The sequence below is a fragment of the Peromyscus maniculatus genome, chromosome 1 (genome assembly GCF_049852395.1).
Source record: "Peromyscus maniculatus bairdii isolate BWxNUB_F1_BW_parent chromosome 1, HU_Pman_BW_mat_3.1, whole genome shotgun sequence".
Taxonomy (NCBI): domain Eukaryota; kingdom Metazoa; phylum Chordata; class Mammalia; order Rodentia; family Cricetidae; genus Peromyscus; species Peromyscus maniculatus.
Window position 1 is genome coordinate 121206708 of NC_134852.1, and position 27667 is coordinate 121234374.

Below are 27667 nucleotides of genomic sequence, written 5' to 3' on the forward strand. Positions count from 1 at the left end.
TCTGCAAACCCCTCATCTCCCGAAGCCCCAGGGTGATAGGCACATGGTAGCCATGCTCTTTTTTTTTTTTTTTTTAAAGTAGGAGCTGGGGATAATGAACTCAGTCTTTATGCTTTCAAGGCAAGCACTTCACCAACTGAGCTAACAGACCAGGCCCTAGACAAGCCTTTGAGAACTTGATGTTCTGTGGGCAGAGTTCAGAGGCTGGGCATGCGCACTCAGGAGAACTTTCTGGCTCAGGCCCTTGTTCAGCATCTCTGAACTCTGTCTGGCTCTCAAGATGGAGAGCCCCATCTAACAGCTACAGAACGAGTCACTGTTTTCTTCAGTCTATGGGGGCTCTGGGGAGAATACAGGGCTGGAGGAGATGGAGGCCACCCATAGCCCTTTTTGCTCTAGCAGCCAGCAATATGCGGCTGTGGCAGTGCTGAGTTCTGAGGTGGCGGTCAGGATCCTTAGGTTCACAATTTCAGCACTGCTGTTTCCCGGCCAGGTGCCTTCTCTGCCTGTGAATGGGTCATGGGTATTGCTTCCTTAGGCCTAGAACAGGCTTTCCCTAGGGTCACTTCCAGCTCCCACATTCCAGGGCACACAGTTAGCTGTTAGAATTAGTCCAGATTCTAGAAGCTGAGTACAGACCAAGTGAGCATGCCTTGAGGGGCTCTGAGCAAGGAATCCCAGACATTTGACACTAGATGGCCAAATCTTAGGCCATGGAGTATCACTGGAGTCAAAGTTGTTTCTAGCTTTTAATGTGAAAATCTTTGACAACTGATTTCGTCTGGTGGGAAATGCCTTTTGTTAAATCAGTGCTCTTTGGAACCTGTTAGTGAACTCCCAGCTCCCATTTTCAACATTATTAGTGATGATAAAAAGAACACCAACCACCTATCCAGTGTGTGCGACTCACAAAGCACTTCAAACTGTGCTCAGGCCACCTCCTCAGACGTCCTGGCAGGCCTCTCCCTGTCTCTATATCCCAGATGAGAAAACTGAGAAGCAGACACTTTCCCAGCATCACTTTATTAATAACCAGATGCCAAGAGATGTGAATTCAGTGTGACATCTGAGACATATTATTATTTTTTCATTTGTCATTTCATTTGTCTCTGTGTAGCCCAGGCTAGCCTCAAACTTGAGATTGTCCCTCCTCAGCCTCTCTGGTGCTGGTATTATAGGTGTGAGCCATCCTGACAGCTTTCCTATTCTTGTTGTATGTTTAGAAACAACAGTGTTTTGTGGCTCTTGGGTGTGATTGTACTATTGAGCTCAGAGGCAGAAAAATCTCTAAGGATTCTGAGAAAGCTATATTGACAAAAGGGAACTTGATTTGGCTCCCTAAGAATGGGGGCTAGAAATACCCAAAGAGAAATCCCTGTGGGCAGAGTCCTGGAGACAGGAGTGCACCTGGAATGTCCTTAGATTTGGGGAGCAAGGACTTGGTTTGGGAGGGAGACTTGGGTGTAGAAGCAAGTGGCTGTCTAGACGCTGGCTGTGTCTTCTCTGTAAAGCAGGAAATGAGCAGCATCCATAGTTCACTAGTTCGTTTCTGCTACATAAATAGAGTGACTCAGAAAGGCCTTACTGAGGAAAACACAGCGGTTTTGATACAGCACCTACCTGTAAGTCATCAGCTAATCTTACATTTGCTTGCTCACTAATGGAGCTGCCTTCCACACTGCCCAGGGAAGCGGTCCTCTACTGACTGGCGGGAACTGGGAAGAACAGCAATGAGCAGCTTGGCAGGACTGGTGATTAGCTTAGCTGGTAGAGTGGCTTGCCTAGCACGCACAAGACCCTGGCCTCAATAACTTAGTACCAGGACAAAAACCAGGTTCGAGATCCAGTCTCCACTTTTCATGGAAATAAAGCAAAGCAAAGCAAAGCAAAGCAAAGCAAAACAAAACAAAACAAAACAAAACAAAACAAAACAAAAAACAAATGATGCTTTGTCAAGAAACTGGCAGTTCAGGCTAGGGATGAAGGTCAGTCTGTAGAGGGCTTGTGTAGTGTGCACAAAGTCCTGGGATTGATCCCTAGTGCCATAGAACCCAGGTGTGGTGGTTTATGCCTGGAATCTCAGTGCTTGGGAGATACAAGTAGGAGAATCAGAAATTATAGGCCAGCCTGGGCTACATAGTGAGTTCCAAGCTAGCTTGGGCTACATGAACCCTTTTACAAGTTGATTGAATATAAGAATGAAATAGTAAATTGGGACATTATGTATAAGCCCTGTCATGCTGTGATACTTGGAAGAATTCTGAATCAAATATTAGCTAGACTACTTACTCATAAATGCAATTACAAAGATTTATTTATTTATTCATTTATTTATTTATTCATTTACTTGTATTTTGTATGTTTGAGTACCTTTACCTGCATGTATATATGTGTACATGCCTGGTAACTGAAGAGGCCAGAAAAGGGCACCAGATGTGGGTGCTGGGAACTGAACCTGGGTTCTCTGAAAGAGCAGCAAGTGCTCTTGACTGCTGAGCCATTTCTCCAGACCTATCCTCCCCCAACCTTTTCCCCCTTTAAGACAGGTTTCACTATGTAACCCTGGCTTGCCAGGAACTCACAGAGATCCTCCTGTCTCTGTCTCCCTGGTGCTAGAAATAAAGGGATGTGCTACCATGCCAGGCAACTCACCCATTTCTGTGAACCCTGTGAAAGGGCCCCAAAATAGCTTGACCACACAGCAGCCATGACAGGCTTAGGGGCCTAGACACAGCTTCTGTGACAGGCTTACTGGCAGGCAACACCCAGATCCAGGAAAAGCCTTAAGCTGATACCACCCAGGGATCCACCCAGGGGTGAGGAAGTACCTGACATCCCAAATATCCCAATCATTAGATAATGTGGCCAGATGTCCTTTGGTCTAGCACACACCTATTTTTTATTTTACAGATAACCCTAGACAGTTGTCAGCCAATCAGGGTCCTGGAACCTGGAAATCCCCTCACCTCAACTTCTGCTATGATAAAAACTCTGCCCCATCTAAGCTCAGGGCTCAGCTTAGTTTTTCTTTCCCGCCAGTTCTTGGGAGGCAGAGATCACATGTCTGCACACATGTCATCACATCTAAGAGATGAGTGAAGAAAGAAGGGGAATAAACTCTGATAAGGGATGGGTGCTGGGCCTCTTCCAGAACCCACTTCTGGGGCCCACCACAGACAGCATACTGTGTTGTCTTCATTCCTGATAGCGCCAAGATGGAGGCAAGGGGCCTGGGGGAGCTTGGGGACATGTCCCCTAAGGAGGGAGGGCGGTGATGCTGGTAGCGGGAGGCCTGGAGGCTGTAATGAGGCCTCTAGAGGTCCTAGGGAAGGGCCCCAAGGTCTGTGGGTTCTGACGCAAGGCCCCAAGAGCCAGGCAGTCAGCTGACCTCCTTTGGAGCTAGGCCAGGGCAGGCAGCAGGAAGGAAAGAGTGGGAGGGCTGGGAACCCAGGCAGAGAGGGGAAGAACTAGAGGGGCCAGGGGCTGAAGGAAGGGAGGAGGTGAGAGAGAAAGGGAGAAGGCCGAAAGCCTAGACAGAAGGGGGCTGAGGGAGAGGGGACATGGAGGAAGGAAAGAGAAGAATCCAGAGCAGAGCCTGAGGCACCGAGGGAGCAGGCAGAGATGGGAGGAGAGCCTTGGCCCAGTCCCAGGAAAGAGATGACTCCAGAGGCCTGGCAACTCCTTCGGCTAATCCCATATGGAGGGGCTGGAGGGCGTGTGTGTGTGTGTGTGTGTGTGTGTGTGTGTGTGTGTGTGTGTGTGTATGTGTGTGTGTGTTCTCTGTCACATGGTGTGCAGCAGGGCATGTCATGGGTCTGAGGGAAGGGGTACAGGCCTTAGTGAGGGAGAGGAGAGAGACGTGGGAAGGACAGAGAGCCGAGCCAGAGGAGAGGGTGCTTGTGTCTGGGAGCCAGCGGAGGGCCACAGATGGAAGGAGGCATATTTAATTACTTTCCTTATTGGACGAATGTTTACTGAGAGACGACAGTATTCTGGACCCTGAGCGAGCCCCCAGCAACAGTGGTGTGGCCCTGTCCTGCTGTGAGCAGACTTGCTGATAGCTGATAGAAGCACTTCCCGGCAGCGTGGCTGTGTCTTCTCCACTGTCTGTGCCTCGGCTTCCTCATCTGCAACCTCAAGTTTATTAAGAGACCCACGCTGTAGGTCTTATTTCCAGGATTAATGAAGCGGTGTGGAGAAAGTTAATTGCTCGCTGGTGTGGAGGGAACATTTGAAAGAGTTTTCCTGGCAGCATTCGAGCAGCTGGATCTTGAAGGAGGAGAAAGCATTTGCCAAGCGGGAACAGAACCTTCTGGGCTGAGCCCACAGAAGTTGTATGGCGTTTGGAGGACGCTGTTGTGGGGTGGATGGCAGAGGCTGACCTTCCGGTTTCCTGTAAGAGTGTTGCTATGGGAAGGGCTCGCTAAACACTCAGGTTCTGGCCTCCTTAGGTCTGCTTAGGTCTCTGCACGAAGCCCAAGTGATGGAGCCAGGGGGAGACAGTGTGTGTGTGTGTGTGTGTGTGTGTGTGTGTGTGTGTGTGTGCCCTTTAACTATCCCAGAGATTTCTGACGAAGTTCTTCCCACTTGATCCAAGGACTCTGTCTTAGTTTAGGCCTTATGGTGTTTAGCTGGACTGTAATGAACAGCTTTATCAGCATCAGTCTTTAATCTGACCCTCCTACATCACCTTGCCCAAAGGACACCTCTGCTGGGAAGCCTTCCCTGATAATTCAGGTATACTAGAGCTGACTGTCCCTCTATTCCTGCACCTAGGAAACTTGGGAAGCCGTCAGAGCTGGTGGCTCATGAGCCTTATTTCTCCCTGTGCCTCTCCTCACACAAAAAGATGGAGCCTGGAGAGCATGGCCAGCACAGGGGACATCAGAAAGGTTCCTGCACCAAGTGGTTGGCTGGCTCTCTGGAGGATGGCTGTGGGAGAACCCTCATGTGGCCCTGGCTTTTTCTTCTCTGTTTTATCACCCACTCAGAGTGAGGTGATTCCTAAAGAAACTTTCTGGGCAGAGTTACCTCAGTCAGGCCCTTAAGAGTCAGATCACCCTTGATGCACCTGTATATGTGAGTGAGTATATGCATGTGTATTTATATGCGTATGCGTGTGCGTGTGCGTGTGCGTGTGCGTGTGCGTGTGCGTGTGTGTGTGTGTGTGTGTGTGTGTGTGTGTGTAGATATGTACATATACACGTGTGTGAATGTGTGTATGTGTCTTAGGTTTCTATTGCTGTGAGAAGACACCATGATCATGGCAACTCTCATAAGGAAACCATTTATTTGGGGTAGCTCCCTTACATTTTCAGAGGTTTAGTCCATTATCAGCATGGCAGGGAGCATGGCAGTATGCAGACAGACCTGGTGCCAGAGCTGAGAGTCTTTACATCTTCATAGGCAGGCAACAGGAAGTCAACTGTCACACACTGAGGGAAGCTTGAGCAAAAGAGACCTCAAAGCCCGCCCCCCACAGTGACACACTTCCTCCAACAAGGCCACACCTCCTAATTGTGGGGGCCTTTGGGGGCCACAGTATGTGACAATATATATGTAGTATGTATATATGTATATATGTGTGTGTATGCATGCATATGTGTGTATGTATGATGTGTGTATGTGTGTATACATGATATGTCTTGGAGAGGATCCTTAGCTTTTCTCAAATATCTCAGTGCCTTGGATTTGAGGAGGCGCTGAGGTAGCTAGCTCTCCAGCAGCTGTGGGGAGTGACAGGGACACACAGCTCACGATTCTGGACAACAGAGACAAAGGGGCCTTGCTTGAAATCCTGCTTGTGTTGTGAGCTTCTAGACCTACCTGTCTGACCTGCCTTATTTGAGTTTTTCAGCCTTCAGCCAGCTCTCGGGCTTGTGTGGTTCCAGGGATCCCTTCTAAATGTGGGTGGTCCTGAAGGGGTTGCCTGTGTTAGGGTCAGTGCCTAACACTGGTCAGGCACTGAGCTAGGCATAGCTCTCCAAACATGTCTCTGTCAGTCCTTAGCAACCTTGACAGTAGTTCCACCCTCGCCCTCCCCTAGACAGAAAAGGAGAGTGGGATGCTGGGAAATTAGGACACAGGTCCAAGACCCCACAGTCCACGAGTAACTCTGCCATGGCTTACCCTGCCTGTGCCACTTGGCAACGGCATTGAGTCACCATGCCTCCCCAGTGGTTCACCGCCCCTCTTTCCACTTGAGAACACTAGAACTTACCAAGCACTGACTAGCTCTGGAGAGCGTGATGGCAAAAACCTTGACAGAGGCTGGAAAATGCTGAGGGTCAGACGCCACTGGAAAGATAGGCACTCTCCAAGGAGTGTGTGTGTGTGTGTGTGTGTGTGTGTGTGTGTGTGTGTGTGGTTTTGATCATCAGAAAACATCAAAGGAAAGGATTAGAAATAAAAAACGGTGACGTTAGATAGTTAAGTGTCAACGTTAGCTTTTCTTCCTCTCACAGTATCCCTAATGTCCTTGTTTCATAGTGCTCACACCACTACAGAAAAAAAAAATCCCGGGTTTAATGTCATACTAGTTGTGACCACATGGTGTCCCTCCAACTCAGTCTAAATCTTGCAGACAGCTGATTCGCTCCAGTCTCCATGGAAGGGCTTCACAGAGCAGAGGCAGCCCTAACTCACAGCACTGGCTTCTGGCTGCTGTGGTCCTATAGCCAGAAAAAAGAAAAGGGACAGACACAGGCCAGGGCAGGGTGGCTGCTTGTTTGTTTCTAAGAGTCCCAAGAGACGGGTGTGACACTGAAGGTTCACTATGAAAGGGAGGTTAGTTAGGGCTCTCTGAAGGAAGGGACCAGCAGGGCAGCTTCCTTGGGAGGTGGGCTGGCTCTCTGGAGGGAGGTCTGAAAGGAGGTTGGGGTGGGAGCTTAGGAAAGAGTCAAGTCAGTGATGTCATGGGAAGGAGACATGGTGGGTTTGTTTGTAGACAGAGCCCACACAATTCATAAGAGGAAACATTGACTAGGTCTCTTCTCCCTTGTGTATCACCTAAATTTTCTTGCCAGTCTGTCTCCAAGCTGTAGTGCTTAGTTGGATAGGGGACATCCAACTTTTCTAGTGGTGTTTGGATTTTCTGTGGGGAGATGTTCCCACAATGCTGTGCACAGAACCACCTGGTGGGTCTGTTGATAGCTGTTCTAATTTGTTAGGCCTGGAGTGGGACTGGAGGATGAACATTTCTAGAAAGTTCTCTGACAATGCTGATGGTCAGGAGAACTTGGGTTTTGAAGGAATCCCTGTCCTCACAGGATCTGTCATTGTTTCCTCAGTGTTGAGAATGATGATGACTGAGATAGGGTCTCATGTAGCCCAGGCTGGCCTGGGTAGTAAGGGTGACCTTGATGTTCTGATCCTCTTGCCTCAAGCTCCGGAGTGCTGGGATTACAGGCGTGTGCTATCACACCAGTTTGTGCAGTGCAGGGGATTGGGCCAAGGGCTTCCTGCATTCTGTCGACACTCTTCCAAATGAACGGCACCCCCAGCTCCTCTTCCTTCTGTTTTAAAAGCCTCAAGCCAGAATCCAAGTCTTCTCACCTCGGTGCTCTGTGACCCTGGCTTAGCCAGGGGTTGTTTTCAGAACACTGGACCACGTGTTTCAGGGCTGAGTTGCAAGGGTGAGGGGCTATATAAGAGGCAGCAGCAGGCTCCTGATGATTTGGTTCATCAGGAGATCTGTATGTCACCAGGATTCCTGTGCTTGGTTACCTTGGGTTCTCCTGGGTCCCCACCTTGGTATTCTAACTTCTCCCTGGTCCCTCAGTGACAACAAGTTCCATGCTTTACTTAGCTAGAGTCGTTACAGTTGCTGGTGGTGAGATCCCTGACTCGGGCTCAGAGCAGCCTGGAGGAAACTGAGTCAAGTCAGGTCACACTCAAGTGAGTGACAGTGCTGGGATCTGGAGCCAGACCCTGCCCAGTGAGGGGCTCTGCTGTTGTGTGTATAGTCCCCACTTTTTGATCTACAGCAAGTCCCCGCCTGGAACAGCCTTTTGGGGATCAATATATTAAGTCTCCCAGTCCACGGTGGCACACACAGTACGTAAAGAAGGCTCTGTAGCATCCCACACCCCCAGTCTAAAGCTCTAAAACACTGCACACCCATGACTAATGCTTCTCTTAAAAAACAAAAACCAACAAAGCTTTTAGCCCTTTCTACAATTGTAGGCAGTTTAAAAAATGGCAGAACTCATGCTGTGCTCCGTCACTTGTCGTCAGCTTCTGCTTGTTTCAGAATTTCTGAACTCCCAGGAAGAGCTACAGAAATAAGCTCTTTCGTTCAAGTGGGTTCCTCTGCTCTCCCCACCCCTGCAACCCTCCAGTATTCCTGGGATGAAGAGGGAGAGGAGGATGGACACTCTGGGGCAGGAGCTGGCCTTTCTCCCAATGAAGCTCTGAACTTCCACTGGAAGGGGGGTGGAGGGCAATGGTTCCGTCTCAGCAACAGCTGTTGCTTTGAGTTTTACCTCTTGCGTCTTGTATTAGTTTCTTATATCACAGCAAATTAACGCAAATGCCACACCTTAAAACAACACACGTTTACTATCATACAGACATCTCTGGGCCAAAAGTTTGAAATGTGTTTTATGAGGGTGAAGTCAATGGTTGTCATTCAGGAGGCTCCGGAGAGAATATAATCTTTGCCTTTTCAAACTTTTTGAGGCAGTCCACATAGACTAGACCCCTGGACACATCATTCTAATCTCTGCTTCAATCAAGACATCCCTGATAAAGACCCTGTGGTTATCTGGCAATCAATCTCATCTACAAAGTGTCATTTGCTAGTCAAAGTTCTTAGGTTCTGGGGAGTAGAATATAGACATCTTGAGGGGAGTCTACCATTGTGTTGATTTAATAAAATCAGTTAATTTTAACTTAAATCAACTCAACCCAATAAAATACAACAAATAAGTAGACTGAAGAAGAGTATGGGCTGGTGAGAGGGTTAAATGTTTCAACATTTGCCTGTAAACAGGCAGGCCTGAGTTCAGATCCTAAAACCTATGCAAATTGCCCTGTAGACATGGCCGTCTGCCTGTAATTCCAGTACTCTGGAAGTGCAGGTAGGGAATCCCCAGGGTAAGCTGGGTAGCTAGACTAGGTGAATTGGTGAGTTCTGGGTTCAAGTGAGAGACTCTGCCTGAAAATATAAGGTGGAAAGCAATTGAGGATGTCACCTGATCTCAGCCTGTGCTTTCATATGCTCATGCATTAGTGACCTATATTCCTTCCACGTGTGGTATGTATACTACACATACATATGCATGCACGCAAGCATGTGCACACATACATATTCTCTCTCTGTGTCTCTCTCTGCCTCTCTCTCTCTCTCTCTCTCTTTCTCTCTCTCTCACACACACACACACACACACACACACAGAGAAAAGTATAACTCATGGATTCCCTTCTGAAAGATAGTTATTTCCTTCTGTTTTCTTTTCTTTCTTTTTAAAAAAGATTTATTTTATTTTTAACTATGTGTGTGTAGGTATGCACACATGAGTTTTATTGCTAATGATGTGCTTGTATGTGGATATGTGCACATGAGTGCAAGTACTGTGGGAGCCAGAAGAGGGCATTGCATGTCCTGAGCTGGAGTGATCGGTAGTTGTGGGTCACCTGATGTGGGTGTTATGAACCAAACTCTGGTCCTCTGCAAGAGCAGTGCACGCTCTTAACTGCTGAGCAAACTCTCCAGCCCTTCTATTTCCTTAAAAACAATTTTCACATAGTTACATGATCTGAAATCCTGTTTATTCATCAGATATAGACCATAATTTATATTCTGTTAGTACAAAGTGTGAGCATACATTTTTATCAGTTACATAATATTCTGTTGACAAGATGTAACCAATTTTACCCAAGCCTTTGCCTAATTTTGGAAATTTATTTTGATTTTCTGACACAAATAACTGTGGTAAACACTTTTGCCCATGAGGAATTTTGTATTTGTGTGTACAGTTTTTTTTCCCCTTGAGATAGATTTGCAGATGTGGAGTTACTGGACCGAAGACATTTTATAGAAAATGCTTTATAGGGGGTTCTATAATTTCAAAACCACCAGATTCTGAAGATGAGGAGATGGGCACCTGGGAGGGGGAGTCATTATTCTGTCTCCTCAGGCTCCAAGAGCCCATCTGTGAAATGAGAGCGGCAGTCAGGACTGCACAGCGCTTGAGAGATGAGAAAAGACACTTGGGTCTCTGAAGGAGGCTTGGCAGGTGTTTAGAGACTTCACAGGTGCTGTTGCTCTTGTGAGCTGGGGTTACCTGGGTGGGTAACCTGGGAAGAGGGGCTCATGCTGACTCAGTTGTACAACACGCTTGTGTGTGTGTGTGTGTGTGTGTGTGTGTGTATGTATGTGTGTGTCTGTGAGCACACACATGTATGAAAGTGCCCTTGGAAGCCAGAAGAGGGCATCAGACACCCTAGAACTAGAGTTTCGGATAGTTGTGAGCTGCTGGAAATGGGTCTGGGAACAGAAGCCTGCAAGAGCTGTAGAGCTGAGTTATCTTTTCGGCCTCCAGGGACAGCAGATCCTCTCCTTCAGAAATGTCTAGAACTTGTGGTTCAGACCATTACATTGTCTCAGGTTCACCCCGTGAGCTTTTAGAGATTCTCTGAGTTCCTCTCAGAGGTTCTGGTTTGGTTACCATGGCCTGGGGTCCAGGTGTCTTCTTTACCAAAGTTCCCCTCCATAGCTGACTCCATAGCTGAACATAAAGGACTTGTATTGTTGACATAAAAAAACCAACTCTGGGGCTGCAGCCATGGCTTAGCAGTTAAGAGCACTGGTTGTTCTTGCAGAGGACCAGGGTTTGATTCCCAGCACATGGTGCCTTACCCATCTATAACTCCAGTTCCAGGGTACCCATTGCCCTCTTCTGACTTCTGCAGGCACCAGGCACACATGTGGTATAGACACATACATGCAGGCAAGCTCCTCATACACATAAAATAATAAACAAACAAATCCAACTCTGACTAAATAAGAAAACAGTCTATTCTGAGCCAAATGTAAATTGACCGTGGCCTGGGAACGTGGATACAAGTCATCTTGAAAGCCATGAGTCAGTGCTACCAGCGGGTCATATAATGGGCAGACGGTGGCAAGATGGGGGAATCCATGGGATCCAGAAGTGGGCTTATCACATTCCTGACTTTGGTCTGGTAGAGGCTAAGTGTCAGCTCAGCAATTCCTTCCTAGGGTTTTATCTAGAAGCCAAGAGGATATTAAGTCAGATTCAGAGGCTGATAGTAAATAGTTATCCAAGGGGGCTAAAGATAGCCCCGAACAGTTTAGTTCTTGACCTACAGCATTAAATCTCTCCACAATCAGGGTGTTTTATTTTGCCAAGGTCAAGCAGAATTTGTAGTGGAAAACTTTAGTTCGTAGCATTTTGGTAAGTACAAGGCCCCAAACAGGCTTGGCCAAAAAAGTGAAAGAAAAAAGATTTGCCACCTGCCTCAGATCAGGTGACCACGGGAGTTATTTCTAAAGCAATGGCTTCCCTGAACAAAGGAAGATGTGGACTTTATCCAGGGAGCTTATGCATATTCAGACGGGCTGGGTACAGTCTGCAGCATGCTCAGTTAAGGAGTAGATTGTTTGAGTACTCTGTTTAGGGTCATAGTTCAAGAAGGTGGAAACAGTCTTTTGGTATACTCAGCTCTAAGTCATGGGGCACAGGTTCAAAAGGTTAAAATGACAAGCAGGGATGCTTCTGGGCATGCTCAGCTTGCATTGTAAAGATGACAGACAGGAACACCCTTGGTCATGCTCAGTTTTCCTCAAAAGGTTTTAGCTGTAACAGAAGGAAAGGGTACTTTGCAAATGAAGTCACATGGGAGATGGCCCCTAAAAGTACCTGTCTCAGCATGTAGCTAACAATTCTGATGCCATAGAAATAAAACGCTCACTTCTCTAGTAAGCCTGTGGACAGACTGCAGCCCCGTGGAAAGCTGAGCTGGGTTACTTCAAAGGTGAGATGCAGTTTAGCCCAGTGGCCCTCTGAAGCCAGGTGAAGCCTCTGGATCAGTGGGACAGTGAAAAGGGTTTGCTTTGATCCAGTAGATGCCACCATTTTCCTTGGCCCAAAGGGAGGACAGGCCGATCCTCTTAACACACAACACCGAATAGTCCCAGCTCCGTGAAGGGAAACATTCCTTTCACATTTCTTGTTTCCAGTTGGGGGTGAAGGGATGCAAGCAGAAGATTCCAGGATTGGCAGAGCCCAATTTCCCAGTGAGGAGGAGGGACGTATTCAATCTCCTGAGGCCGAAGCAGGGTGAGGAGGCAGTGACAAGGGACCTTTCCCTCCTACTTTCTAGGCTTTCCTGGGACCAGCAGCTCCCTTGGACAAATAAAAAGAGGCCTCTTTCATCTGAATAGCTAGACGTGGAAGCAGTGGCTTAGGGGTTCCATCTGCCCTGGCTAAAGCAAATTTTAACTGCCAAATCTAGGGCTTTATGAGAGACTCTGGGTTCTGCTCTGCAGACTATATTCCCTTTGCCCATAAGTCCAATTCATTTAATGTAAGAGCTCTGGAAACAGACACAGATACACATACATATACACACAGACACACATGCATATACAAACACACATACATATACAAAAACACACACAGACACACATACAAATACATACACACATATACAATGACACACACCCACACACACCGTGTTCATCTCTTTCAGTGCTCACAGTATTATCTCACTCTTTATAACAACCTTTGGGAGTAGGTATCCCCATTTTTCCCACTTTAAAGGTGAAGAAACAGTGGTGTGGTGGGTTGCATCATTTCTCTAGAGTTGGGAAGCTGGTGAATGTCAGGCCCAGCATCTGATCCACAGATCATTATTATTATTTACAGCATTTCCCTTTGCCAGCAGATGGGCTCCTTTGGTTGCTAAGGAGTGGAGGGGAACAAGGTCTCTTCTAGGTAACAGCAAGGGACAGGTTGGCAAGTGCAGTGTAATGTCTGTTGCATTGCCCAAGCACCTCTGGGCTCTCAGGTCACCTGATTTGAGGGCACAGACACCTCTGGGGGCTCTGACCCAAGAGTGGATGGGTCTGTGTGATGGTTAGTCTTCATTGTCAGCTTGTCTGGATTTAGAGTCACCATGGAGACACACCTCTGCATGTGTCTGTGTGGATGTTTCTAGATAGTTGGACCAAGGCAGGAAGGCCCATCTTGAATGTGGCCATCACTATTCCGTGAACTCGGTCCCAGACTGAATAAAAAGGAGCAGGTGAGCAGAGCACCACATTCCTCTCCCTCTGCTTCCGGACTGTGGATGTGATGTGACAGCCACCTCATATTCCTTCTGCCATACCTTCTGTGCCGCGATGGACTGTATACCCTCAAGTTGTGAGCCAAAATAAAGCCTTTACATTTCTTCTTGTCGGTATCTGGTAATAGTCACTAGAAAAGTAATGAATACAGTAAGGAACTCCTAACCAGGAGCTTGACAGCTTCCCTGCTGAGACTCCAGTACCCACCAAGGCAAAGGATACCCCGCCACATGGTTGGTCCTTTATCAGGGAGTTCAGCCTCCTGTCTTTCTCCTCACACTTCCTCCTTCCTTTCTTCTTTTGATAGCCTCTCCTCATTCCCTCCTTTTCATTTGATAGCCTTCCTTTAGTGGAGAGGTTCTGCACTGCGAACTAACCCAGCACTTCTTCAGTTGAGACAGGTCTCCCCACTTGATCTCACTCCCTGTTCTTCTCAATGTGCAAATGGTGTCTACCTGGGTATCCAGATGTGCTGCCTCCCTGGAAGGCAAGTGTGGTGGCTGCTTTATTATCTCAACGTGGAATCTGCATATGAAAACACATTGTCCCTGGAGAAGGACTTCAATAGCTCCAACCAGCCTTCCTCCAGGGACACCCACTAAGTGGCCAGGTATTAACTGGGGGTTGGGACTTGGATTTGATTCGGGACAGATGCACCCGCTGCAGTTTTGGCACCCCTTTCTAGTTCAGGAAAGCGTTAAGTGGGGTTAGCATCCAGTGTACAGTCAGGTACCTTTCACAGTGAAATATCCAACCCTGCTGTCAGGGGTGACCCAGTGTGGTACGTTCTTGAAGAACACCAGACAGAGTGTCTCTCTGATTTTACCTTCAAAATCCATTTTGGGTGACTAACCTGGGAAATACTGTCCTTTCAGGAAAAGATCTGCTGTTGGCGAGAACATGTTGCCATCAGCCAAGCTCAGAGGAACAAGAGTCACAAGAGTCTTTCCCATGCAGAATCTAGATTTTAAAAATTACATGAAATTAGCAGGTGGATATTTTGGAAGTAAAGGCAGCCAGGAAGAAGGGCAGGGGGATCAGAGAGGGTAAGAGGTGAGGTCTCTGACTATACACAAACTATGAACTATGCTGTATGCATTATAGAAATGGCCCAGTGACAGCCATTATTTATATCTGTAATATATGCTAAGGGAAAAAGAAAGAAAGGTAAGAATTTTAGTTGATCGTTGGCTGTTGCCAAGTCACCCGGAGAAGGCGCTGGATGAAGGGCAGGCTGCAGGTTACATTGTTCCTTGCAAAGAGAAGCTGAAATCCTAAACCCTAGCACTTGTGAATGTGACTTTCTTTTGCAATAGGGTCTCTGTTAATGAGGTCCAACCAAGATGAGATCATTAGGGTGGACTTGATCCCATGTACCTAACTGGTGTCCTTATAAGAAAAAGAAGACACTACTGGAAGATGGACATCTAGGGAGAATGCCGTTTGACGAGAGAGGCAGAGGTGGGACAGAAACATTTGGGTGATTCAAGTGATGGAACCCAGGGCAAGTGATATATTTACAATTCCAGTGCCATTTACCTCCCAGGAAAATATGTTGCTGGATAGCCGACTGTGCATGCAGTGGGCTGTCCAGGTCTTTAGTGGAGCAGTGGGAAGGCTGACTCAGAGTGCTGATACCCAGGGCCTCTGCAGCCTCAGGTGGTGCAGCCTGGCCATCACTGCTGGCTCTCCCGGCCGGGCCACACCCTTTGATGTCAGTGATGCTCCAAGATGAGCATCACTTTCTTCTCCAAGAAATTTTCTTCTCCACACCATTTCACTCACTCTTTGTCCAAACTTTGGGGTTTGGGAAGAAATCACAAAAAAAATAAAATAAAATAAAATAAAATAAAATAAAATAAAATCTGTGTTTAACACAAGTAGAACAGGTCTAAGTTAATTGGTACATGCTGCTCCTATGATCTCAGGGGAGTTTTGTTGTATAATTAAGTTCACTTTACAGAAGGAGAAAAAAATCTTAAAATTTATATGGAAGCACAAAAAGTCTCTGGATAGCCAAAGCAATCCTGAGCAAAAAAACAAAAACAAAAAAACACAAAAACAAACAAAAACAAACAAACAAACCGATGCTGGTGGTGCCACCATCCTGATTTCAAGTTCCTCTGCAGAGCCACAGTAACAAAAAGCATTGTGCTGGCACAAACAGGCCCTTAGATCAATAGAAAAGAACAGGGACCCAGTTATGAGCCCACACAGCTAAAGACACCAGAAAGCACACATCATTATAGGCATGGTGGCGCACACCTTTAATCCCAGCAACTGGGAGGCAGAGGCAGGCAGATCTCTGTGAGTTTGAGGCCAATCTGGGCTACAGAGTGAGTTCCAGGAAAGGCGCAAAGCTACACAGTGAAACCCTGTCTCGAAAAACCAAAAAAAAAAAAAAAAAAAAAAAAAAAGATCCCTTGAATAACAGCAAAAAAGCCAGAAAGATATTGGGTCTTTGACAACTCAGTGATATACTGAATCGATCAGTCCCCTGAAATCTGCCCCAGCTCTGAATTCTAGTTAAGTGAGTCAAAAACATCTTTGTTTTTCAAACCAAGTGGTTGTGTGTGTGTGTGTGTGTGTGTGTGTGTGTGTGTGTGTGTGTGTATGTGTGACCAGTGAGATGGCTCAGCGTGTGAAGGTACTCTTCAAATCTGACGACTGTAGTTTCATCCCCGGGAACCACACGGAAGAAGAAGAAAACTAACTCTTGAGAATTGTACTCTGACCTCCGCATGCATGCATGCACAAGATGTAATAAATAAATAAAAAAGAACCAGGTCTGACTTGTAGAGGAGGGTTATTTTAAATGTACAAGTTTTTATTGTTAAATTGACATCAACTTAGAATCAGCTGGGACCCTCATCTGAAGAACTGCCTTGATCAGATTGGCCTGTGGCCATTTCTGTGAGGAACTGCCTTGATAAATGATTGACATTGAAGGGCCTGTGGTGGGCAGTACCTTTGCTAGGCAGGTGGGACTGGGCTGGTGAAGAAAGCTAGCTCAGCATAAGCCAGTGAGCAGTGTTCCTCTTGGTTCTCTCAGCTCCTGCTTGAGTTCCTGCCCTGACTCCTTCAGTGATGGACTGTGATCAGGACATGTAAACCAAATAAATCCTTTCGGCACAAGGCTGCTTTGGGTAGAGTGTTTTGCTATGGTAACAGAAAGCATACTAGAGCATATAGGAAAGAAGATAATTTTTATTTCTCATTAATATGAGAAATTAATGGTGATTAATTAATTATTAATGATGGCTCAGTCAACAAAGCATTTGCTTTAAAGTCCTGAGAACCTTAGTTCAGATCCTCAGAACCCACATTAAAAACCTGGACGTAGCAGTGTGCACCTGTAAGTCCTGGGATTGGCAAGATGAAATGTGGAAACAGGTGGATCCCTGGGAGCTCACCACCTGGCCTACTTGGTGAAGCTCCAGGCCAAAGAGAGAACCTCTCTCTCAAAAACAAAAAACAAAACAAAAAAAAACCCCCAAAAAACCCACCAAAAAACAACAAACAAAAAACCAAAAAAACAAAACACCTGAGGGACAGTACCGAGGCTCTCTTCTGACCACTGCATACAAGCGTATCCACCTCCCCTCACACATGCACTCATAGGCAGACACAAAGGAAAACAATGGAATTGTTACTTCTTTAGAATAATAGGGAAAATTGAAAACCGATTCAGCCTGGCAAGGGGCAGAATAGGCATGTCTGTCTGTCTGTCTGTTTCTACTTGGGCTGTAATTGCAGTCATTACCAGGAAGCCTTCCTTGCTTTCCTCCTTCTGCCAGGCCCAGACTCTGAGTGTGTGTGTACTAGTCGGGGAGCATTCTGAGTGTGTGTGTACTAGTGGGGGAGCATTCTGAGTGTGTGTGTGTGTACTAGTGGAAGAGCACTCTGAGTGTGTGTGTACTAGTGGAGGAGCATTCTGAGTGTGTGTGTGAGTACTAGTGGAAGAGCATTCTGAGTGTGTGTGTGTACTAGTGGAGGAGCATTCTGAGTGTGTGTGAACTAGTGGAGGAGCATTCTGAGTATGTGTGTGTGTACTAGTGGGGGAGCATTCTGAGTGTGTGTGTGTACTAGTGGAGGAGCATTCTGAGTGTGTGTGTGTGTACTAGTGGGGGAGCATTCTGAGTGTGTGTGTGTGTACTAGTGGGGGAGCATTCTGAGTGTGTGTGTGTACTAGTGGAAGAGCATTCTGAGTGTGTGTGTACTAGTGGAAGAGCATTCTGAGTGTGTGTGTGTACTAGTGGAGGAGCATTCTGAGTGTGTGTGTGTACTAGTGGAAGAGCATTCTGAGTGAGTGTGTGTGTACTAGTGGAAGAGCATTCTGAGTATGTGTGTACTAGTGGAGGAGCATTCTGAGTGTGTGTGTACTAGTGGAAGAGCATTCTGAGTGAGTGTGTGTGTACTAGTGGAGGAGCATCTGAGTGTGTGTGTGTACTAGTGGGGGAGCATTCTGAGTGTGTGTGTACTAGTGGAGGAGCATTCTGAGTGTGCTCTCTGTGGCTTGAGTCTGAGCTGAACCCATGTACAATGGCCTGACCATACCTATGCTGACTGGCTGCTGTGAAGGTCATACATCCAGGTGCGCACAACACCAGGAATTGCAGATTGAATCTAGGGGAAGGAGGTGGCTTTAGTTTAGGTCAAGATGCTTGGGGCTGGAGAGATGACTTAGTGGTTAAGAGTCCATACCACTTTTGTTGAACCTGAGTTCAGTCCAAGCACCCAGGCCAGTCAGTTCACAACCTGTAACTCTAGCTCTAGGTGATCTGGTACCCTCTTCTGGCCTCCATGGGCACCTTCACACACACACACACACACACACACACACACACACACACACACACACACACACACACACACACACAGACTTTAAATAAAAATAAAAAGTCCTTAAAATAATCTGGGTATCTCAAAGGGCTGCTTCTTGCTCCCTCTCTGGCTCCTAAGCCTGCTCTCTGCTCAGTTCTGCATTCTATTATGGGATCTGGCCCTTCGTCCATGGCAATGGTCCTGGCCCTTATGAAGAAGCATGTGTTTGGAGGAGATGAACCAGTTCCCACCACTGACACTTGAGGCTGATGGCGACAGGAGAGCATAATTCAAACAGATAGGGGGCTCTTGAAAGTGGGGTATGAACCAAAAGCCAAAGCTGAGACTTAGCAGGAAAAGGCATTTCAGAGTGCAGACAAAGAGTGCATGCCCATGGGGTGATGTGGAGCCTAGATAGTATAGAGAGCCAGGCCAACATGGAGCCGTGCTGGCCTGAGTCATAAGCTCAAGTGGGTTGAACCCAGTTGACTGAAGAAGAAGGACGACTCTGAAGTGGACAGCTCAAATGAGCATTTTCATCATCAGGAAGGCAGTTATGATGAAGGACAGTCACTAGCCACCTGGACCACTGTATGCCATCTTGGGAACCTATTGCAACCTAAAGAGAAAGTTTAGGGCCGCTGAGGACAGGTGCTGCCGCTGTAAGGCTTTATTTAGCAAGAGCCACCGGCTATTTCCTTTAGGGGTTCATGCTATCAAGACACCAGGCGATTTTAGTGACTGGATTCTGTTACAGAGTTGGATTTTTTTTTTCAGGTGTCTTCAGAGTGGATACCTGTGGCATAACTCAGCCCAGTGTGGCTCAGATTTTGCAGCATGTCAGAATGATCTGGGTAGTGTCTAGGCTCACACTGCATCCAATCAATTCAATCAAAATCTCAGGGAGTCTCAGGTACCAGGTGATCAAAAGCTACTGGTCTAGTGACCCCACTTTCCCCATGAAATCCTCCACTAAAATAATCGGAATGATTGCTAAATCTACCACAAATGATAACAATTTAGAATGGACATCTTAAGGCACAATGAAGAAATTTTTGTGCTAGATTTCAATAGTGATTGATTATTTCTTTTCATCTTCCTAATTTTCTTTGTTCTTTTAGGAAAAGCTCCGAACCCTCTCTCATTCTTCCTCCTAGTATTGAAAAGTCCTGGGCCTTTTCTGAGATAGCAGCAAAATGCTGAGGGCTCAGAAGCAAATTCCATCTTGGGGGCAGAGGTCAAATGTGAGAAGCACATATAGAGTTGAAAGGAAATATTTGGAGTTGAAAGGAGTGGGAAAAGGCAATAATAGATATAAAAACTCGAGAGCCAAGAAGCAAGTCCGAAATGCTTTGGAAGGTGCACAAAGGCGATTTAGTAATTTAAAAGTACTACAATTAGAGTTAACTGTGCATGCTGTCACCCAGTTCTTTGATGTTCTGGACAATCCAAGCAAAGCACACTCATTTAAACTAATACCAATGGCCTAGCTAGATGGCTTAGAGGGTAAGGGTGCTTTACAACCTGGGTTCAATCCTTGGGTCCCACTGGGTGGAAGGTAAGAACTGACTCTTGCACATGTACAGAGTAAGTAAATACATGTAATAAAAATTAAAAAGAACACACATACACATACCACCACCACCACCACCACCACCACCACCACCACCAAAAACCGCCACAGAAATCCAAACTAAGACCAAAGTATCATCCTCTAAATTGCACAGAAACTGGCTGGTTTTGCAGATACACCTTCAGGGCCTGGAGCCAGACTCTTACGCACAACCCAAGGCAATCCCAGAATTTTCACTGACTGTTACGTCTTGGAATATATTTTTTATTCTGCGGATTCCCATGGATGTCTAGATGATAAGTCAGAGTTCTACAAAGACCATAATAAACAACAATAGGTTGAAGGCCCACCCCCTACCCCTTGCTTGATACTTTTAATTCTTTGCCCATTTCTGCCATGTTCAGCTCTGTGCTTTTGATTTGTGGCCTAACACTTCTGTTTTTTTCCTTCTGGCTTTGATTTCCTATATCACTTCCCACCGTGAAAGATAAAGATCTTAGAGGTCTCTCACCTATCCTTTCAAATTTCTCTTTCACACTCTCCCAATATAGTTCCATAATTTCTAGTGAGATCAATATTAAATATTTATCTTTATAAGATATTTAGTTACCTTACATCTAGCCAATAAGTAACATGGTTCTAGTTCCTCTGCTTCACACATTTTATTTTTCATGAAGTTAATGAATGCTAAGGATGGTTCATTCTCCTCCTCTTCCTTCTAAAACTAATTCAGCTTCAGTCCATATTAACTCAAACTTTCACAGAGCTCTAAAAGTCATTTTGGTAACATCTAGAAAATTCTGCACACAACCCAGAAGTCCCCCCCCACATGGTGCTCCCCTCCCATAGCCCTCAGATCAGCTCTGGTGTGGACTGTTTATTCTCTAGGTCCCAAGACTTGATATCGTCATTAGATATGCTTTTCTTATCTCCCACACTGGATCTTTATTTTATTTACTTAGACTTTGTGTGCATGAGTGTTTTGCTTGCGTGTGTGTTCATGCACCATGTGTGTGCCTTGTGCCCATAGCGTTCAGAAGATGTTGGATTTCCTGGAACTAGAATTAACCATGGTTGTAAGCCACCAAGTGGGTGTCAGGAACAGACGTGGGGTCCTCTCCAAGAGCAACAAGTGCTCTTTAAGGCCACTGAGCATCTCTCCAGTCCCAGAGCTGCATCTTTTGGAATTCTTTAGCTGAAGTGTATATCTTTCAGTCTGTTTTACAGGAAGGCGGTGTGCAGCTAAATTTTTGTGATCTTGATTATTGGAAGCAGTTTGCGCAGGAGAGAGGGTGGGGATGAACGCTGGACAGGGGCCGTGCAGAGGGCCCGGGAACTGGAGCCGAGAAAGGGAAGAGAAGGCAGCTTGGACGGAGGCCCCCAACAGTGTCATCGGAACTCACTTACAAACTACAAGTAGAAAGACAGAACCAGGAAGAATTTCAAGATGGCAACAGCAAAACATGAAACCAAGCACATGGTGTCCTTCTGGATGTGGCACCCTGTGCCACTGCACATTATAACCATCCAGGAAGTTGGCCCTGGTGGAAACAAGAATCACTAATGTATGAAGTCATATTTTCCAAATGACTCTATCCTTTGAGGAGAAAATGAAGAGACTTTTAATTTCTCCCACATAGTAGAATAAATTCCAGATGGATTAAGGGTTTAAGCATAAAACAAATGGGAAAACAACAGAAGACCAGAACTTCAGTGACATGTGTCTTACCTGGTGCTCAGGGAAATCAGCTGAACCAAGACAGGAAGCAGCAGCCAGGAAGGAAGCGATGGTTACACTTGCCTGCACAAACTTCACATTACAGGGAAGGCGGTTCATTAATGAAGCCGAGAGAAGAATATTAGACCAGGGAAAGGCAAACAAAACTGATATAGTGTTTGTGTTTGAATAGTTTAAATACCTTCTACAAATGAATACAATAAATTTTGGAGACTTCTATACTCTACATTTAACAGTAGATAGAACATTCAGATGGGTAATAAGGAAATGGTGGATTTGAGCAACATCACAGACCAAATTGATTTAATAAACAGGTACAGAATATTCCCTATAAAGTCAGCAGAATGGGGGGTGGTAAATGGTTCAGTGGGTAAAGGCTGATGACCTTTTTTCCCTCCAAGCCTGATGACCTGAGTTTGATCCCTCAGGATACACATGAGGAAAGGAAAGAACTAACTTCTTGACTTCTGCAGGCTGTCTTCTGACTTACACACATACACACATACACACACACACACACACACACACACACACACACACACACACGCATGAGCATGCATATACACACATGCACGTGTATACTCCAACCGGGCACATATACACAAAAACACAATAAAATTAGCAGAATGTGCTTTTTCTCAAGTATACACACAATATTCTCCAGGTTAGCTCATATACCAAGCCACAAAATAAATCTTGATAAATTTAAGAGGACTGGAATCATATGTGTATTTTTTGACCACACTGATATGAAACTGAAACCCAATAAGTGGATAAGATTAGAAAATGAGCAAATGTGTGATAATCAAGTACCACACCCCTGAACAACCAATGGAACAAAGGAAAAAAAATCATAAAATCAGAGAAATAAATGTGGAAACATGATACACGAAATCTTACAGGGTACTGTAAATCAGCTCTAAGAGGGGCGAGGTGTGGCACACACCTGTCATCCAGCATTCAGAAGACAGATGCTACACTTAAGAAACAGATGCTACACATTTTGTGAGTTCAAGGCTGGGCTGGCCATCATTGAAAGTTTCAAACCTGTCAGAGTGACACCCTATTTAGCCGGTGGTGGCTCACACCTTTAATCCCAGCACCTGGGAGGCAGAAGCAGGTGAATCCTGTGAGTTTAAGGCCAGCCTGGTCTATAGAGTTCCAGGGCAGCTAGGGCTACACAGAGAAACCCTGTCTTGAAAAACCAAAAGCCAAACCAAACCGAACAAACAACAAACCAAACCAAATCAAACCTATTAAAAAAAAAAGAAAGTTTTAAGGAGGGAAATTTAAAGCAACAGAAACCCACATTAGAAAGATTTCTACCATAAGGAACTGGAGGAGGAATAAACCAGCCCAGCAAAAGGGAAGAGAAGGAAGACCAGAGCAGAAATAAACAAAGCACAGGATAGGAGAAATGATAGAGGCCACTGGAATCAAGAACTGTGCTTTGAAAAGATAAACCAAGTAGACAAGTAGCAGACCAAGACAAAAGGCGGAAGATACAAATAAAAATGTCAACACATGAGGAAGCATGAGGCATTGCAATGCTAACACAGAAATAAAAGAAATATAATGGAATTCTGGGGGGCTGGAGAGATGGCTCATCAGTTAAGAACTGACTGCTCCTCCAGAGGACCTGAGTCGAGCCTCAGCACCAGCATGGAGGCTCCCACTGTCTGTACCTCTAGTTCTAGGGGATCTGATGCCCTCGTCTGGCCTCTGTGGGCACCAGACATGCACATGGTACATAGGTATACAATCATGCAAAACCCCATCCACATTAAAACAACAACAAAAAGGAATTCTGTAGCTGGGTGGATGGTAATTCCAGTGCTTAGGAGGCTAAGGCAAGAGAATTCCAAGTCTGAGGTCAGCCTGGGTCACATAGTTCTATTGTGTCTTGAACACAAACTCTCTCTCTCTCTCTCTCTCTCTCTCTCTCTCTCTCTCTCTCTCTCTCTCTCTCTCTCTCTCTCTCACACACACACACACACACACACACACACACACACACACACACATCTTGTGAATAAGTATATGCCAAAAAACTGGATAACCTAGATGAAACTGTTGAATTTCTAAACACATGTATCCTGCCAAAATTCAACATGAAGAAATAGAAAAGTAGAACAGACTGATAAAGAGTAGAGAAATCAGTTTGTTAATAAACCTCCCAGCAGGGGATAGTCCAGGAGCAGATGGTTTTACTGGTGAATTCTACCATCACCTAAAGAGAAATCAACACTAGTCTTTTTTCTGTCTGTTTCAAAACATTGAGAAGCCTGTCCAAACTCATGCCACCAGACCAGCATTACTCGGACACCGAAGCCAAACAAATGCCACAGTAATTAATAATAAAATAAAAAAATAAAATTAGGACAATATCCCTAGTGAACATAGACTCAAAATTTCTCCATGCAATATTAGCAAAGTTCAATTCAGCAGCACATTTAAGGGATTTGCTACCATAAGCTAGTAAAATTTTCCCTGGTGGAGTGGTTTGTATGAGAAATGTCCCTCACAGCTCATGTGTTTGAACGCTTGGTCCCTGGTTGGTGGTACTGTTTGGGGGAGGTTATGGAGCCTTTAGGAGGTGCAGCTTTGCTCAAGGAGGTGTCACTGGGGTGGACTTCCTGCTCCTTCTGCCATGCCTCACTGTAGTGATGGACTTTATTCCTCTGGAACTGTAAGCCCAGCTAGGAGACCTCAAGGTGGCCCTAGTAACCCACCTCTTCTTAGCTAGCCTCCACCTCATGACCCAACTGCAGCTGTAGATCAGGTGTTCAAACACATGAGCCTATGGGGGACAATTCACATTCAAACCACAGCACATGAAATAGAATAACTGCCCATGGCCAGGGAAAGATGCTTGGCTTGCGATATTAACCTTCCACTTCTACACATTGTCAGCATGGTCATCAAGTCAAGTCAGGATTAAGTAGTTCCATAGATTTAATGTCATTTAAGATAGATAGTACTATACTTCCATTCACAGAGAAGGAACCCAGGATTAATTATCTAGCTCATCAAAAGCCAACCAGTGAGTCAATGGCAGATTCTGGAATCAAATTTATGTCTGCCTAGTTCCAAAACTAAGACATTTAACTATGCATTTTTTTTTGAGAAGGGTCTCACTGTCTGTCGGGCCTCAAACTCCCAGAGATCCACCTGCCTCTGTCTTCTGAGTGCTGGAATTAAAGGTGTGCACTGCCATGCTTGGACTTTTATGGTTAAATTAACTACTTTTAGTTAGCTACTCCACTTAGGAGGTTTCCACGTCCAGCTGGCTTTGAAACCACCAAAGGTCCTCTGACACTGTGTACACTGGCTCAGCAGCTGGTGTAGGCTGGGGCCGGCAGAAGTGAGCATTAGTGTGGCTAAGTGCAGGTGCATGGGGGTGGAATGTGAAAGCTGCGCCAGAGGCAAGGCAGCCCTTGGCAGATGCATGGAGAATGTGGGAAGTGAGTAGACTGAGGCCTGCCTTGAGGTTTTAATTCAGCGTCTCTTTCTCCCTCTGCAGTGGGATACGTGATTCTCAGGAGAGTGTTTACCATGTGAAAGCCCGAACAACCTACTGACTACCTTATACTCATTGCAAGGAGGCAGCTAGCATCTTGGCCTTTGACTATTTGGAAGAAAATGTAATTTCCATAAATATGGAGACAAGAGTTAAGTAAAGTCATAGTATATATTAATTATCTATTGTGATATGGTAGATCACCCCAACATTTAGTTACTTAAAAAACCAAACATTCATTATTATGTATTTTTTTTAAGAGATAGGGTTTCTATGTGTAACAGACCTGCCTTGAACTCACAGAGATGCCTTTGCCTCCCTCCTGAGTGCTGGGATTAAAGACGTGTGACACCATGCCTGACTGTAATTTCTTTTTTCATGTTTGTTTATGTGTGTGTGTGTGTGTGTGTGTGTGTGTGTGTGTGTGTGTGTGTGTGTATGTGACTGTAGGTACCCATAGAGACCAGTAGAGGGCATTAAAGCCCCTGGAGCTGGAGTTACAGGCGGTTGTAAGCTGCCAAATGTGGATACTAGAAACCAAACTCTGGTGCTCTGCAAGAGCATCAGGCTCTCTTTACTCCTGAAGTGTTCCCAGGCCTCCTGTCCTGTCCTGTTTAAGAGTGGGGAATTCAGAAGGATGGTGCAGGTTCAGGCTCTTTTGTGAGGTTGCAGCCATGGTTACAGTAATGACTGTGCTCTTATCTGCACAGGCAGATTGGAGCTGAATCTGCTTCCCAAACAGTTCACTCCTCAGCTCTTCTCAATGAATCGCATGAATAGACTCATGACACAAAAATGGGACTCAGAACATTTTTTTACCTAGTCTCAGAAGTTGCCCGCCATCACTAGTCATATTCTATTTATTGGAATTAAATCACTAAGTACAAGGAAAGCATCTACACCACCTGAGTGGAGGTGTATCAGAAAATGTAGGGCGTAATATTGATACCAACACAATATTGACAAAGGTCTGGGTGAAAAAAAAAATCACCTGGCTAAATGTAGCAGAGACTTGCAGTATAAAAAAAAAGCCTTCTTGCCGGGCGTTGGTGGCGCATGCCTTTAATCCCAGCACTCGGGAGGCAGAGCCAGGCGGATCTCTGTGAGTTCGAGGCCAGCCTGGGCTACCAAGTGAGCTCCAGGAAAGGCGCAAAGCTACACAGAGAAACCCTGTCTCGAAAAACCAAAAAAAAAAAAAAAAAGCCTTCTTAGTGTGGCCACTGGTGCTAGGCAACATACCTGTGCTCTGAACACAGGGGACAGTATTCCTGAGCTAGTCTCTGATAGTCGACTGCTACCATTCAAGTGACAACGACTCATTCCTTTTTCTCTTTTTCTGGGGAAAAAAAAATCTCATTCTGTGCCATCCAAGCTGTTTATGAATCTTTCTATCTATGCACCCATTCATATGGGACCCAGGGCACGATAACAGCTATTCAAACTGTGGAATGTTAATTAGATGGGAAAATGTACACATCAGCTATCTCCATTTCAACTGAGAAATCTGGCTGAGGTACATAATTTGCTTCAATGTCATCTGTGTCAGGGTTTTGAAAGGGTGGCAATATATCATCATGTTAGACAAAAGGCGTGGGATGAAAGGGGAAGCAACACAGGTTCCAGGATATTAATAAGTGCAAATATTTGCTTTTCTATAGAAGTACTAAGGCTCCATTCTTATTTCTTGTTTCTCATGCCCAAAGTTATTTGCTTTTTACTCCTGACATTGAAGTTGAATGTTAGCTCATCTTCTGTCTCTGAAATACAGCTTTGCCATGGGCAGATGGAGCAAACATCGGCAGTAGACTAATTCCCCACGGATGTGGCTGTATCTGCGGTAGTGAAGAGATGTGCTCGATACATAGCAAGTGGAATATTAAATACATTTTGAGAGAATGCTCCTAATTGCTCCCCTTTGTCTCTGCTCCCTTCCTTATCTTCCTTCCCCTTGCTGCTCCATGGTAGAAGAGCTGATCCTTTTGAGTAGGTAGGTACCGGGGAGTCATTGGCCCTTCTTGTGCCGGATGTCCACGTTGACCCCAAGGCATGCTGAGCTGTGTCCTTGGAGTGCCCCTCTCACAGCTCTCATGTTGAAGATGGCAACACTAAGCATATTAATTACTTTTCTTGTTGCAGTAACCAAATACCTGACAAGGAGTAACTGGAAGGAGGAAGGATTTATTTGGCTCACAGTTTGAGGGGATCCAGTCCACCATGAAGGGGAGGCATAGAGGCAGGCAGCTCATGGTGGCAGAAGAGTGTGTCTAGGACTTCTCATTCTCTTATATCTCAGAAGAACAGGAAACAGGAAGTGGGCAAGAAGTGGGACTGGGTTGAAAACCTCAAGGCCTACATCCGTTGACCTCCTTCATCCAGCCAAGCTTCACCTGCTATAGGTCCAAAGCACAAATCCCAGGGGACATGCTACATTCCAAACACACCACTAAGAAGTCAAAACAGCTTCCCAAGTAAGGAGGATGATGCAGAGGGGCCTTCCCTGAGCTTCTGTTGACTTACAGTGAACATGATGATTTCAGATCAGACCAGAATGTACACGCTCTGGAGAGATTCCTCCCCAGTCATTGGGGAGAAGGTTAGGCTTCAAGTATGTTCCTCAGTAGGTCACAAATACCAGATACCTGCCTGTTTCTGCCTCCTCAATGCTGGAGGATGATTAAAGGTATGCATACCATGCCT